The sequence below is a fragment of the Macaca nemestrina genome, chromosome 11 (assembly GCF_043159975.1).
Source record: "Macaca nemestrina isolate mMacNem1 chromosome 11, mMacNem.hap1, whole genome shotgun sequence".
NCBI classification, from domain to species: Eukaryota; Metazoa; Chordata; class Mammalia; order Primates; family Cercopithecidae; genus Macaca; species Macaca nemestrina.
The window spans coordinates 74,735,474-74,751,249 of NC_092135.1; positions in this window are offsets into that span (position 1 = coordinate 74,735,474).

Sequence of the window (15,776 nt, forward strand, 5' to 3'; positions counted from 1 at the left end):
GACCAATTTGTCATCCTCTGTCTCCTTTCTATGCAATAGGAACTCTGAATGGCTTATGTATGCAGGCACAGATTAGGCCCTGGTGCGAAACCACCAACGGCAAGGCATATATATATATATATTTTGCCAATGGGAAAAAAAGGAAAACATTTCAGCTGCTGCTAAGTCCCAGTGTCTTTATTTGAACTTCCCTGCAACAGGCAAGTTAGTGGTATTTATGACACACAAGAATTTCCATCTGTAAGTTTATCTTCGTGTTAAAAATCAGCCATCCCTCTACCCAAAACAACCAAAGACAATAAATCAAAGCTTAAATAAGAATCAAAGACTTATCTCTACAAGTAGGAATCCCTATAGTTGCTAACACACTATGTTTTAATGTCAGGCATCATAAGAGGTTAAGTGGTTGGGAAGCAGGGATGAGCTTCCCTTCAACTGGGTGTGCAGAAGCCATGGAAATGAGACCAGATGTTGTCCAAACTAAGGGAGGAAGAGCTGGGCTAGCACTTCCCAATGAATTCCAGCACCTCGTGCCACGCTTTACCTCTCCCAAATGACGCACACTGTGCTGTTGTTATTCTTAATTGATTCTGCCAATTGATGACTACACCCTCCAATCTGGTTCCTTTCTTTTGCAGAAACAGTGGTGTCAAAACAAGCCTGTCTCATTTCTAAATACTGAACAGATGCACCATTCTATCACTGTCAGCGAGGGAATGACAGCAGAGTTTGGTAGCAGCCTTAAGCCAGTGCCATAAGCTGCTGATATTGTAGCAAAATGTAAAAGAGGTACTATTTGGTGCCCACTGGCCTGCTCTGTGCTCTTGTTGTCCACACCTGTGCTCAAGTGCAGTGTTAGCGACAGGTCCAGACAGGGGCCATTCTACCCTAACACCCAAGTTGTTCCCATGGCCCAACACCCAAGTTGTTCCCATGGCCCACCGACCATGCATCACACGAGTTGGGGGTGACATCTACTTACTGCTCGAAAGCAGCCTTTTTCACAGATACAGTAGAAGGGGCCCATGGAAGTAGGCCTTTTACTACCAAATATGTTTACTGATCAAGTTACCACATTGTCCAAAATTTTTCTTTTCTGAAGAATTTCTGAACATATTTTTTTCTGAAAAATCTTGATCAATGTTTTCTTTTGGAAAAACGTGGGAGGACTGCTCACTCCCTCAGAACTTCTCTTTTAAAATGCAGTTGATCTTTGGAATTTAAGTTCCACATCTTAATGCACTTTTATTATTTATTCCCCATCACACAGAAAGTTTTCCAGGAGTAATAACATATACACAGACACTGCAGAATTTAAAAACTACAAATTATGGTCATGGAAATGCTTTGTTCTCAAATGCAATCACATATGGGGAGATAGGGTCCTAATCTCCCTAGTATTGAAAGTACCTATCCGGCAAAGACATGGAATCAACCTAAATGCCCACAAATGACAGAGTGGATAAAGAAAATGGGGTACATACATACCATGGAATACTATGCAGTCATAAAAAAGAACAAGATCATGTCTTTTGTGGGAACATAGATGGAGCTAGAGGCTATCATCCTTAGCAAACTAATGCAGGAACAGAAAACCCAATACTACATGTTCTCACTTATAAGTGGGGGCTAAATGATGAGAACTTATGAACACAAAGAAGGAAACAACAGATACTGGGGTCTACTTGAGGGTGGAGAGTGGGAGGAGGGAGAGGAACAGAAAAAATAACTATTGGGTGCTGGGCTTAATATCTGGGTGATGAAATAATCTGTACAACAAACCCCTGTGACACGAGTTTACCTATAAAACACACCTGCACATGTACCCCCAAACCTAAAATAAAAGTTAAAAAATAAAAATTAAAAAAATAAAGTTGTAAAATCTAAAAAAGAAAATGCTGCCTTCCTAAGAGTGCTTTTGCTGTCTATGGGGAGGCCGGGGAGAGGAGACAAGAAGGAAACAGGCTGTCATCAGCGAAAGTTTCCTCCAGAGGAAGCAAAGCCCGACCTCAGGATTTCTTCCTGTCATAAGCGGGGTGCATATTGGTTTTGTCCTTCAGGGTTCAAAAAGAAATCTATCTTATTCTTTTCCTCTGAAACAAATTTTCTCCCACTCCCTCCTCCTTCTCTTGAAAAATTTAAAAGATACAGAAAAGTTAAACTCTCCCATTCATATTTCCCAGAGTTAACAACTGTTAACATCTGGTCATATTTTCCTCCAGTTTTCGTGTTTTTTTAAAAGAAATAATATGTTTCAGATTCCAAACCTAATCCCCTCTAACCAGCCTACTCTCCTATACCCAAGAGAAACCACTTTCATGAGCTGGATGTGGGTCCTTCCAATCCATTAAAATATAGATATTGTATACACTCAGGTATGCCACAAGTAATAAATAGTATTGCTTTCTGTATGTGCGTGTTTCATTATTTAAATAAGTGGCACCATTCTTGATAGTTACTGCAACTTGCTTTTTGTTTCTCCTTAACATTGGGTTTTTGATTCTCTATCCATATTGAGCTATGTAGATCTAGTTCTTCCCCTTTCTTGTGTATATATCACATTTCCAATCCACTACTGATGAATGTTTAGGTTCTTTCCAGTTTCTTACTATTTTCTACAATGCTGCAATAAACATTCTTATACTTGTCTCTTTGTATAAACATACAAGTATTTATGTAGAAAATATATACAGTAGTGGAATCCATGGTGCTAGGATATATTTCTAGTTTGTTTAAGTGCTGCCAAAAGACTCCCAAAGTGACTGTTATGTGCCAACAGAAGATAATGGAACCATTTCCCCCACATGCTGGCCAAAGCTTGAAGTTCTTGGACACTAAATTCATTTCCAATTTGATGGTTAAGCAATAATGCCTAAGCATTGGTTTTATTTCTCATTTTCATGCCTATTAATAAGTGTAACTACCTTTTGCAGGTTTATTGGCATAACAATTTTCTTTCATCACATCCTTTGCTTATTTTTCTGTTAGATTATTTGTATTTTTTATTACCAGTTTGTAAAGGTTCTACTTGTATCCTGGATAGTAACCTTTTGCATATTATATCCACTGAAAATGTCTTTTCTTATTTTTGAATTGGTAATATATGCATATGCTACGAACTTAAAGAGTTACAAAAGTCCACAGTGAAAAAGTCTCCCTTTCACATCTACTCTTCTTTCCCCATTCAGTTTCCCTTCTTAGACAAAAAACAGTGCTGTGGTGCACCCTTCCAAAGAGTTCTATACATATACAAAAAATAGTCTATATGTTCCTCCACAGTGTTTTAAATAAATTTAAAAGATTCATTCTGCATATTGTTTTTTTCATTTAAAAATATTTTAGACATCATTCTGTAAGCTCCATTCAGCTTGTATGGAGGTATTTCTTTTTCTTTCTTTTCTTTCTATTTTAATGGCTACAAAGTCTTCTTTTTCTATTTATGGAACAGAATTTATTCAACTAGATTCCTGCTGATTGATACTTCCAATTTAGTGTAATTAAAAATTTGCTTCTTATCAGATGCTGGGAAGGGTAGTGGGGGGATGGGACGGGAGGTAGGGACAGTTAGTGGGTACAAAAAAAAATAGGAAGAATGAAAAAGTCCTACTATTTGATAGCACAACAGGGTGATGATAGTCAATAATAATTTAATTGTACATTTAAAAATAACTAAAATAGTATAATTGGATTGCTTATAACACAAAGGGTGAATGCTTGAGGGGACAGACACCCCATTTTCCATGATGTGATTATAATGCATTGCATGCCTGTATCAAAACATCTCATCTACCTCATATATACACCTACCATGTACCCCAAAAATTAAAAAAAAATTTTTAAATAAAAACAATTGTGATTCAGTGACAATTCATATGATTTCATACATACAAATATCTGAAGGATAAATTCATAAAAAGAGGAGAACTAAAGACTAAGTGCCTTTTTAAAAAAAATAGGTTTTGCCACATTGTCCTCTGTAGAGTCTGTACCAATTTATACTCCCACCAGAAATGTGTCACTTGTCTTTTAAAAAAATTAATATAATAATAACAGATAACATTTATTTGATGTTTATAATAGGTCAGGCATGTTTCTAAATCCACGACTTGTATTTTACAGAAATCATTATGGGAAATGTCAAACAAGAGTAAAATAAACTAAAATAACATAGTGAACTCACTTATACCCTCCCTCGGCTTTAGTAATTAAGAATATATGGCAAATCTCCTTTCATTTGTACACCCACCCCTGCTCCCTTCCCCACAAACCTGCTGCATTAAAGCAAATGCCAGGTACTGTATAATTTTAATCACAAATATATCAGCAGTTCCTCTAAAAAATACAAATCTTTAAAAATTACAATATTATTATTATGCCTTAAACGTTAACAATTTCTTACAATTTCTTAATAACCAGTCAGTATTCAAATTTCCCCAGCTGACCCACTAACATTCTCTTACATTGGGTTTCTCTGAATTACAATCCAAAGGATGTCCCTGGGTTTTATTTGGTCACTGTGCCTCTTAAGTTTCTTTTCATCCCTAACAACACTCATCCCTTTTGTTTTCTCACCACTTATTTATTAAAGCACAAAAGCATCATATGTCTTACTCAATTGTCTTAACCTTGTCTGCAATGGGGTCGAGAATTTGTTTGGTTTTGTTTGCCATAAAAGGGGTGAACTTTTGCTATTGTCAGATTTCAGTACCTTTTCCTCCACGGTATGTGTTTTTTGTATCTTGTTAAAGAAAGCTTTCCCTACCCCAAGAATACTTATGTATTTTTTTCTCACAGGTATAGAATTACATTATTTACATTTAGACCTTTAATCTATATGGTGTGTGTGTTTGTATATAAGATACAAATCCCATTTTATGTTTTCTCTGGTATACAGCCATTCTCTACCCTTTCTTCATTGGGTTGCAATGTTGTCTCTGACACAAACTAAATTTTTCACATATACCTGGCTCTGTTTACAAGCTCTCTTTGCTGTTTGATTAATCTACATTTCTGATCCTACTCCAATACCACACTGTATTAATAACTATAGCTTTTTAATATGTCAAGACATTGTTAGTACAGATTTGCTTAAAATTTTTTAAGTACAATAAAATCAAGCCCTTTAGAGCTCTCCAATGTTCAAGCAATGATGAACTTTGATTTTAGGGAAAAAAATGACATTTGGCAGACTGTTGAAACTGAGATGGGAATCTGTGTTGTCCTAATAAATAAAATGTAAAAGCTAGATTTACTTTATTTAGAAAAGTTGTATGCAGTTCTTCTACAAGTACAGGACTTTTACGATGACTTCTTAGATCAACAAAGGATTTGCTCTTTTCCTTCCCTTCTTCTTTCTTCAGCCTTCTCCATATCAGTGTGGACAGGGAGAAGTGGAGGCTGAAAACTTGTGAATCCAGGAGTTAGGTGAGGGTGAACATTCAAATCCTTGCTTTACAGATTAAGAATAAGAGGCCCCAGAAGTGGGAGATGGACAAACCACAAAACTCAGGACTCTTGTTATTTGTGTCCTGCTAACTACTAAATTTTGTAAATTTAAATGCCTCAAAGAGCCAATAGCTGACTGGTCATGGTTAATTCATCAGACATGTACTGCTTGATCAATCTTGAAACCCTGGGAGGAATGGCTGCGGTGAATGTACTGATCAGCTCTCAAATGAGAGAGGAGTATTTTTGCTGCAAAGGAAAAAAATACATAGAGCTCCAGAGACAGACCTGTCCCCTTTCCCCGAGGCTGATCAAGGAAACTACTTGTATCCTATCTCAGTATGAGGACCACTCCACAAAAGCAAACAGTACATTCTTTACTCCAAAGCTTCAAAGATCTTTGCCCATCTTCATAAGGCTGACTAAATACATTTTGATGGCAAAGTATGAAGAGGTCTAGACCCAAAGGAAAATATACATAAAGAAAATATACTTGTTGAAAATTAATTAGGGGTGCTGCATAGCATACGAAATGTGGTTGATACCTTGTGCAGAGAAAAAGACCTGCTCGAGTTTTTCAGTCTCCGATTTGACAAAGTCCAAAAGATAGTAGATAATTTCATAGCCAAGATGGGCAAAGGAGATGCTGTCTCTTTGGAGACATAAAAGGAGGGGTAAAAGTAGAAAATCAACTAATGTTATACTTTCTAAATGGTATACAGCAAAGATTGATGCTGCCAGTGATTCACTACAGTGGGGAAATGTAACTTTTGTCAGACACAATAAGGTCAATTAACAGGACTCTTATTTATTTATTCAATAAATGTTTACTGATCCCTATTAATACTGAGGAATCCATACTGAACAAGACATTCATGGTGCCATTATTCTTGGAGTTTCCCTTCTAGAGCTGAAAAGCAAACAAGTAACAAATAAATGACAAGCTGTAATAACTTGTATGAAAGAAGCAGGCAAAGCACTGAGACAGAAGCCAAATACAGGGAACCTATGTTATGGGTGGTCAAGGAAGGCTCATCTGAAGACCAACACTTCTATTAACACATGGGAGTCTGGCATGGTGCCTCATGCCTGTAGTCCCAGCACTTTGGGAGGCCAAGGCGGGTGGACCACCTGAGGTCAGGAGTTTGAGGCCAGCCTGGCCAACTGGTGAAACCCCGTCTCTACTAAAAATTAAAAAATTAGCCGGGCATGGTGGCATGTGCCTGTAGTCCCAGCTACTCGAGAGGCTGAAGCAGGAGAATTGCTTGAACCCCAGCGGGTGGAGGTTGCAGTTAGCCAAGATCGCACCACTGCACTCCAGCTTGGGTGACAGAGTGAGACTCTATCTAAAAAAAAGAAAATTAAAAAATAAATAAATAATAAAATAAATAAAAAAGACACGAGGGAGGCAGAGATCAAGGAGAAGAAAGTTCCTGGCAAAGCAAATGGTAAGTGAAAAGGCCCTGAAATGACAGAAGCTCAACATATTCAGGAAGCTGAAAGGAAAGCAGTAAGCCAGGGCCCTGGTGAGCTGACTGGGGGTGCAGGAGGTCAGGGATAGTGCTGGGAATGGGCCCTGGATGGGTCATACATGGTCTTATAGGCCAAGGTAATTCATTTGCATTTTTATCCCAGAAGCAACAGAAAGTTTTGGACAGTTGTAAGCAAGAGAGTAACATGATCTTATTTGCATTTTATAAAAATCTATCTGCTGTGTGCAGAATGGATGGAAAGGTAGATATTTAAATGAGAAGAGATGGTGGCTTGGACTGGGGTGGAGAAATGAAGAGGAAGAAAAATGGGTGGATTCAAATATATTTTGAAAGTGGATTTCACTGGGCTTGTTGGCAGACTGTATTGAGAGGATGAGGAAAGGGGTGAAATCAGATAACTCTTAGTTTCTTCATGTGAACAACTGAATGGATAGAATTGGCTTTTACCAATATAGGAGATACTGGGGGAGAAAGGGCACAAATGGGAAGTGAAGATTAAGTGTGGTATTTAGTCAAGTTCAATTTGCAGGGATATAATTATAAAATTCAGAAGTCTGGGCTGAAGATAAAAATGTGGGACTTGTTAGCATATAAAAGACACTGAACATGGGAAGGAGTGTGATCATGATTGCCAAAGGAGAGAGTTCGGAGATGGCCAAGAAGGACCAGAACCAAAAGCCTGAGGAGCATCGACGTTTGAGGTAACAACGTGACAAGGGTTAAGAAGCTCACACAATGGCCTGGGGAGAAAAAAAGAAAAAGAGTAGAGCACATTATGGTGATCAGACAAGGAGAATATCTCAGGAAGGAAAGAGGCGTTGGCTTTACCAAATCCTGCTAGGATTCTTGAGGGGTGGGACTAAGAGAATTAAACAAGGAGAACACACCTGGGATTCTGGCTTCTAACAGCCACTTTCTCAGAAGACTTCTACTCCTATCCTTATGGCCTGTGCAGCAGAAGTTCAGGAATTTACTGTCCAGGAGGATTTGTCAGCCAAAGGACTATCACTGCCCATCTGAGGATTTCCCACTTGGAGGCAAACTCCAAAAGAGTCCATCATGGGAGGTCAGGAACTCAACGCCTCTCCCCTGGATCACTGTACTGGATCCTTCCTCAGTGCCATGATTCTGGAATTACTAGATCTGACACATTAGCTCAACATTATTTCTTAAAATACTGCTCAAAATTGGCATCACATTTTTCAGGGCAATTTGTCATCATCTATTAAAACTTAAAATGCTCTTGCACTCTGACCTAGCATTTTTACCTCTATATGTCTCTCAAGAGCTAAGATACATGTTGAGGAATGTTCCAAAAAAGTTTTGTTTGCCACAGTAAAAAAAAAAAAAAAAAAAAAAAAAAAAAAAAAAAAAAAAAAATTGGAACAATTTAAATGTCCACCCATAGAGAGATGGTAAATATTAAAGTATAACCTGTCAATACAGTTGAATGTTATGTAGCTACAGAAATAACATGTAGTCTTTCTAGATGTGTTGACATGGAAAGGCAACCATGACATATTGTGTTAGTGCATGTTGAGCAGGCAATTCCCTCTCCTTGCCTCCTAACAGATCTCCAGTTTTCCTTTGGTCTCACTTCCTCCCCTTGGCAGCCTATGTGACTCAGACTTTACCCAATCCACTTGTTCCCCTAGAGACCCTAAATGTGCAGACCGAATCTGTCCTTAACTCTGTAGCCGGAGAAAATTTTAAAAACCTAATCACATCACCTTCTTCTCCTTGCCCTTAGAATAAAAACCAAAATCCCATAGAAAGGTCTGCATGGCCCTGTGTGATCTGACCACTGACTGCCTACTCCGTCACATCGTCCCTGCCTTGCTTGTTCTCTAGGCTTCTCCCACACTGGCCTTCTTTCTGTTCCTTGAATGACAATGTTTATTCCTACCATAAGACTTTTGAACATGATGTTCTCACTGCCATCATCCTTCAGACAGCCCAAATGTCACCTTCTTAGGGGAGCCTTCCAGCCAACACAAGCTAGATGAGATCTGTTTGTTTTCATTCTCAAAGTCATTTTGTCTTTTTCCCTCTTGGCCCTTCTCATGATGTGCATGCATGCATTCACTGTTTGATGATTTCTCTGTCTCACTCAACCCCAAGACCTCTGAGGGAAGGACTGTGTCCATCTTGCTCAAGATTTCAGTACCCAGCGCAGTACCTGGGCATAGTCAGTGTTCCATACATGTTTATCAAATGAATGAATCTGAAATTATGTCTTACACATAGTAAGAGCTCCACTGATAATCATTAAATGAAACTGAATTGAAAATGGTGATTTGTATTTGTCCTGTTAATTTTGATCAAATCAATGTATGTGGCTTAAAGATTTAAATATAATATATTCCTCCTTCCTCCATCCAAGCCATCAGCAAATCCTATCAATTTTACTTCTTCCAAAACACATTTCCAGTCTTTCCTCTCCCCTTCATCTCCACCACCACCATGCTAGTGCAGACCACCACCAGCTCCCATCTGGACTATTGAAATGCTTTCCAATGGGCCCCTGCCTCCACCTACATTTCTCTGTAGTCATTTTCAAGGAAACAGACAAGATACCCTTTTCAGGTAAATCAGATCATGTCAAACCCTTGCTTAAAACCATCACTTCTCAACATAACTACAAACACACCTGAGATGCAGTGCAAATTCTTTACCCTAGCTTTGTTGGCTCCTGAAACCTTTTTGACATAATCTCATAATGTTCTCAGGAACTACCTGTACACTCTAATACACTACTCTTTGTTCTATTCTCTGTATATTATCAACCTATTACCATCTTAGGGCCTGCCCTGGCTGGTACCTTTGCTGACAGTGCCCACCAGTCTGTCATGTCACTCTGTTGTAAATCTCCGTCTGGCATTTTTCTTGTTTATTCCTTCAAGTGTCTTCTTTACTGCTATATTCTCTGTACCTAGAGCAGTACCAGGCCCCTAAAAGGCTAATGAATTTCTGTTGGATGAATGAATGCCTTTAAAAATTCTTTACTAATTCATTTCCAGCCTGATATAGTTTAAATATTTGTTTCCTCCAAATCTCATGTTGAAATTCGATCCCCAGTGGTGGAGGTGGGACCTAATAGGAGGTGTTTAGGTCATGAGTTCTCAAGATAATGAGTTCTTGCTGTATTAGTTCCCATGAGAAATGATTGTTAAAAAGAGCCTGAGGCACCTCCCTTCCTTCTCTTTCTCCCTCCTCCTCCTCCTTCTCCCTCCTTTTCCTCCTCCCTCTTCCCTCCTTCCTTTTTCCTCCTTCCTCCTCTTTCCTCCTCCTGTCTTGCAATGTGATCTACATATGGCTTCCCTTTGGCTCCACTTTGCCTTTTGCCATGAGTGGAAGCAGCCTGAGGCCCTTACCAGAAGAAGAGGCTGGTACCATGCTTCTTGTACAGCCTGCAGAACTATGAGCCAAATAAACCTCTTTTCTTTGTAAATTACCCAGCCTCAGGTATTCCTTTACAGCAGCACAAAACAGACTAACTCACAGTCCTATTACTTCACTGAAAGTACTCTCTTTTAGCCACTTCCAGAAATGGCTTTTTCATTCTCATCCTCTTGAACCTCCCTCTTCCTCCCCTGCTGCAAATTGGATACCTCTTTTCTTTTCTTGTTTGCTTCCTTTCCTTTTGTGAAGCCTCTCTCTTACCACCCAGCTGACTGCTCCTTCTCTCTCCCTTCTAATAGCATCTCCCATTCTAACACTTTGAAAATCTCCATGGTTTTTATTCCTCTCCCTCTCTTAGAAAGAAACACCATCTGTCCCAAGACTTCCAACAAAATCTCTGCAGCCATGACGCCTACACCTCTTACCCCAGCCTTTCACTCACATTTCCATCCTCTTTATTGCCCTACAATGTTTTCAAATTCCATGTGTTAAATCTTCCTCTTTCTTGGCTAGTTTTGCTTTAAAAAGTCCTCTTTAAGGTAAAAAGCACCAAGACTCATCCTTGCCCCATAACCCAGGAATTGAGTTATGATTAATTCTTGCTTTCCATTTGGCCTAAACAGCCAAGCTGTCGTCTTGGCCTTCTGAGTCTTCTCTATATTTTTTGGATTCAACACCTTTTCCATTTCCATTTCAGGCCTGCTCTACTTTTACCTACAATAATGCAAACTCTCCCATCTTTCAAAATGCCCTTTTTAGCTCTGAAAACTCAGAACAACAGGATAGTAGAATTGGAAAGATTCTTTGAGGGAACCTGTCTCATTTTTTGAAAGGAGAAAACTGAGTTCCAAAAATAACTAGGATTTTCTCAATAGTGCAGCTAAGCATTCACGTTAGAGATTTCTCCACCTGTCCTTCCACACTGTCTTCTTTGTCTCCAAAACATTCTTTCTAACTTGGCTTTCTTTTTACAGAGCTGCCATGTTGGTCTTAAGATGGAAATAATCCTGTTGTTCTCCTACACAAAAAAAACTTCAGGACTTTTAATGCCTCAGTTAAACTGAGAAGTTTACTCAGAATTCCTAGATCTACTGCTCCCAGATTTAAGCTCAAACTCCTCCACCCAGTATCTGGCATTCAGGTTTTTATAAACTGATACCTCTCCTGCTTATAAATGGAATGGAAAGGGAATGAATGAGTAGAGTATGGAATGGAATGGAAAGGGAATGAATAGCTAGAGTATTGGAAGACAAATTCCAGAGCAGTATGAAGAGTTTTCTAAGTATTAAAATTCTTCTTCAATGGCATGGGTTTTCTTGGGAGGTGGTGAGCTTCCTATGAACATGTTCAAGAACAGGCTAGACAATACTTACAATAAATATTAGAAAGAGAGCCTCCATTATGGTGGTGGAAACTGGTTAAGATGAGTTCAGACTCCTTACACCTTTGAGTGCTAACACCCAGTATCCTTCCTGTCTTAATTGCCTTGGGCTGCTATAACAACTAGGTGGCTTGAACAATAGAAATTTATTTCTCACCGTTCTAGAGGCTGGAAAATCTAAGTTCAGAGTGCCAACGTTCCTGGGTTCCGGTGAGGGTCTTGTTCTGGGTTGCAGACTGCTGACTTCTTATCATATCCTCACATGGTAGAAAGAGAGCAAGCTGCTCTGTGGCCTCTTCTTATAAGGGTTAATCCCATCCATGAGGGTTCTATCCTCCAAATACTATCACACTGGGAAATAGATTTCAACACGTGAATTTGGAAGGGACACAAACATTTAGTCCATTGCACTCCCCATTCTAGCCTACTTCTGGATTCCTTTCACATGCCCCTCCAAAAAAACCTGAACTTCCAGCTTGCCCCATATGGCCCTCCACTTTCCTATCCTTCTGTTCCTTTGTTTATGCCATTCTTGCTGCCTGCAATGTCTCTTTCAACCATCTCCATGAAACACATTTAAATGTCATTTCTTCTATGACATCTTTACAGATACTTCCAATTGAGTGTCTCTGTGCCACTATCTCTACCTCTACCTCTGTATTATCTTGCTCAACCTCCTTTAGCATAAAATCATGTAATTATGTTGCTCAGAATAGATTGGAAGAAACATTAATGGGCATCTGGTCCAAATACCTATGATGTTATTCTCTTGCCGTCTCCTCTCCCAGGGAGTCCTGTACATCATTGCTGGGTAAATCCACATACCCTTCCTTTCATTGCATTTTTTTCTCTGTTAGGGAACCTCCAGAAATCCCTGCCTCTAATCCGTGCCTCTTCTTCCTGCAGCCAAGGTCACCATCAATAGCTCCCACTCCTGACTCTCTCACCAGAAGGGTCCCTCTCCTTTGATTGGACAAGCTCCATCTACTCTTTCACTCACATCCCTGCTCCTTCTTCACTGTATGTTCAGGCCATTCTCTCTGCTTGAAATGTTTTACCCTTTCTTCACTTATAATAAATGTGTTACACTCCTCTCCAGGAAGACTTTCTTAATTAAGAGGGCTGCTGTTTTTATTTTAAGTTTCTTAATTATTACCCATACAGTAATCAAATGCCTGTCTCAATACTGATGGTGAACTGTTTTCTAGCTATTTTGAGTACTAACATTCTCTCTTCCTACTGGGAACATGAACCACCTCACCTTTCTCTTGCCCACTTCCACTCACTCAATGAATCAAGTACACACGAAACCATAAACACTTGTTGATATTTGTTAAACAAGTTACATCTTTACAGTGGCCATTTTATCAAACAATAGCCAAAGCTGTATATTGTGCTGAGAAGCAAAACCAGATAGAAAGGAAAAAAATATGTATTGGAAGAGGAGACCACGAGGAGACACTGAATATTAGCAGTGAAACAAAGAGGTAATAAACCTTACTAGTTTCCTAAAAAAGCAGGCATGATTGCTTAAATTGAAACAGAAGACATGAACACAGGAGATGTGCTCCTTTAACACTAGGAAGATGAATTAGAAAAGCTGCCCCAAATATTTTTTCTTGAGTGATGTATTATGTGATGAGAAGCTTGTAATACGTTATGGCTGCACCTTTGACATATGATTTAACCCGTTGAAGCAGTGTCTGGATTTCTTGGTTTGCTTCTGTCTGCCTTTGGCTATTAGAAAAGAGATTCTAAAATGAGAGCAGAAACGGATCCTTGTAAGGGTTTGATGTGGAGGGTGAAGTCTTTCTACAGATTTATGCTGAGAATTTAGAGTAGCTTAGGAAGAATTGCAAACCCAAACACTGCAGTATGAAAGTTATCCCTTAGAGACAGATCACTCTGAAGTCTGGCTCCAAGTGGTCTTCCTGCTTAAGCTTCCAGGTCAAATGATGGCAGACAAATATATGGCTGGACATCGGAGATGTGGCATTTCACTCTTCCGAATGTTTCAGAAAGGTAACTTTTACTGCAGGAAAGTCTTCCATAGCAGAACTAAGCCAAGGTGTAGACCTACATCTTGGCCCAGGTTCCGGGAGGTGGCCAGTGTATAACAAGGCAATCAGAGGAATTTGTAAAGGGGGCTTCTGAACATTCTGACATAAACTCAGTGAATCTGCGTTGGGATGGAGAAACAGGGTCCTCTCTCCATGGAACCCCAAGCATGCACTTCAAAGGCAATTAGCATTGCTGATTGAGCAAACAACTTGTACCTTACTATCTTTTATAGAAGTATTTAAAACTTTTTAACAAAACACATGCTTTCTTCATGTCACTGCTATGCTGGTAGCTCTTATTTTAAGTGTATTATGACTTCTAAATGCTTTTCTGCCATGCTTGCATAGAGCCAACCCAGCTACGTCTCATATTTGGCAAGTTCAATGAGTTTCCTCTACTGTCTCTCCCTTCCATCATTAACATTGTTCTTGAAATGTGCAAGCAGGAGTGAGCTCAGCCCAACACTCATAAACCATGTCCTCTTCTGCCTTTTGGGTCATGCTGACCTGCTCTTGGGGTAACTACTCTGTGGTCACATCCTGTTAGCTAGTTGAGCACCCATCTAATGGTGTGTTTGTCTCTATAGCATTTCCTCCAGATTACTGATGACTACGGCACATGGGAGAGCATCAAAAGCCAAGGAACAATGCAATTAGAGTGTATCAGCTGCTTCCCTTCAATTTACCAGGCCGACCCTAAAGTCCGAAGTCCAGACTAGCCATGAACTTTTTTCTCACTGTTACCCTAGTCTCCTTAAAACTGTTCTCAAAACTATTTTTCTACGACTTTGCTGAGTTTAGAATAAATACCACCTTGCATTTGCTAGGTCTTTGAGTTCCAATTGTGGCAATTAGCTTTAGCATCCTCTTTTATGTCCTCTTATAAAAACGATCCACCACATAGTCCATATCTCAATTTCATCTTCAATATGGCTCCAGACTCCTCCTTCCCTTTGTCTCTCCTTGTTCCAGGTTACAGTCCCAGAATGAACACAGAGCAAAATTCAGACACTGTGCTATTTCTTTTCTGCAGTATCTTTTCCTAGCATCTGACAAGTTCATAGCCTGTCTTTCTCTCTAGGATTGTTCCTTTACAGAAATGTACATGGATTAAATAACAACAATCCTCACCATCAGGTTTGAAAGGCATGGGGGATGCAAAGTGCCTGGCTCAGGCTTTCCCACAAATCTGAGAAATGAATCTGGAGAATTCTGTTACTCTTTAACAGCTGAAATGGGGAAGACAGAAAGCAGATGTTATGGGCCCACCCAACAAAGCTGACCTCCTTGAGTCAGGTGCAAGGCCAGATAGACACATAGGAGAACAGGTTGATGTGACCTAACAACGCCATCTAAAACTTTCACCCCAGAATTTACAAACTGGGAATTTCCTTTGTTTAAAAAACTTTTGCTTTGAAGTGGGTGTTCCAACAGCATGTGGGACTCTATAGCTCAGACAGAGAGTCTAACTTTTGTCTAAAACTAGGAGTTTCATTGAGGAAAACAACAGAATAACTGATTACAGGTTATGATATTCAATGAAACCTCAAGAACACTGCAGCTTCTCAATCCACTTAGGACTGAAATGATAAGCCCCACACTCTAAAAGATTTAACTGAGAGAAAAGCAAGTTAGCATAGTTAAACCCCTTTCTTATTAACACTAATAGCAATTAATTACAAACATTTATTCTGATTTATGGACACCTGCTTAGCATCAGCAACACAGACCCACCCCTCCAATTATTTAGTGATACAATGGCACATTCGTTTTGCTCTGTGGAGTCAAGCCTTTTCTAATTTCCTGTGTAGCCACCTTCAGCTCTGTGTATATCTTCCTATTTTAAATTAGCAACAGGCCTCAAACATATTTGCCTGGTTTTGAAAGCAGCAGGAGGTGCTTTTTGAAGTTTCTGAAATACACACACATGCATACGTGCATATACGTGCATGCACTGACATGAGGCACTCAATCCAAGTACAACGTGATAAGATC